We start from the raw sequence: 1,306 nt of genomic DNA on the forward strand, positions 1-1,306 counted from the left end.
GCAAACATGCTTCACCTTCTATTCGAGGAGATTTGGGAGGGGGAACAAGTGCCAACGGACTGGAAAGAAGGTTGCCTCATCAAGATGCCAAAGAAAGGAAATCAGATCAAATGTGAGAATTACAGAGGCATCAGTTTGTTGTCAGTACTAGAGAAAATTTTCAACAGTGTTACTGAAACAGATAAAGGATTCAGTAGATGCCCAATTTCAAGACCAACAGGCTGAATTCCGTAAGGATCGGTCGTGCACAGACCAAATTGCGACACTACGGGTCATCGTTGAACAATCAGTTGAGCGGAATTTGTCACTATACATCAACTTCGTTGACTATGAGGAGTTTGACAATGTGAACCGCAGAACATTATGGAAACTTCTTCGACACTATGGAGTTCCTCAGAAGATTGTCAACATTATCCAGAACTTGTACAATGGACTACAGTGCAAAGTCATTCATGGTGGACATCTGAAAGACACATTACAGGTGAGGGAATGAGTAAGACAAGGCTGTCCTCCTACTTCTGGTGATTGACTGGATTATGAAGACCTCGACATCGGAGGGGAAGCACGGAATACGATGGACATCTCAGAATCAATTAGACGATTTGGACTTCGCAGATGACCTAGCTCTCCTATCCCATACTCACGAACAAATGCAGACAAAGACAACAAATGTAGCAGCAGTCTCTGCATCAATAGGCCTCAAAATACACAAAGGAAGAAGCAAGATTCTCAAATACAACACGGAGAACACCAACCCAATCACACTTGATGGTGAAACTCTGGAAGAGGTAGAAACATTCACGTACCTGGGAAGCATCGTTGATAAACAAGGAGGATCGGATGCAGATGTAAAGGCGAGGATTGGCAAAGGAGGGATCGCATTCCTACAATTGAAGAACATATGGGACTCAAAACAACTCTCAACTAACTTCAAAGTGAGAATCTTCAATACGAACATCAAGACAGTCAGTTCTACTGTACAGAGCTGAGACGTGGAGAACTACTACATCCATCGTCAAGAAGGTACAAGTATTCATAAACTGTTGTCTACGCAAAATACTCAACATTCACTGGTCGGATACAATCAGAAACAGACTTCTGTGTGAAAGGACAAACCAGCTTCCATCTGAAGAGGAAATTAGGAAAAGATGTGTGATGTGAATATGACATACATTGAGGAAATCACCAAACTGCATCACGAGGCAAGCCCTAACTTGGAATCTGGAAGGGGAGAGGAAAAGAGGAAGGCCAAAGAACACATTACGCCGGGAAATAGAAGCAGATATGAAAAAAAAATGAAATTTAA

Source organism: Schistosoma mansoni, chromosome 4 (genome assembly GCF_000237925.1).
Source record: "Schistosoma mansoni strain Puerto Rico chromosome 4, complete genome".
In the NCBI taxonomy this organism is placed as follows: Eukaryota; Metazoa; Platyhelminthes; class Trematoda; order Strigeidida; family Schistosomatidae; genus Schistosoma; species Schistosoma mansoni.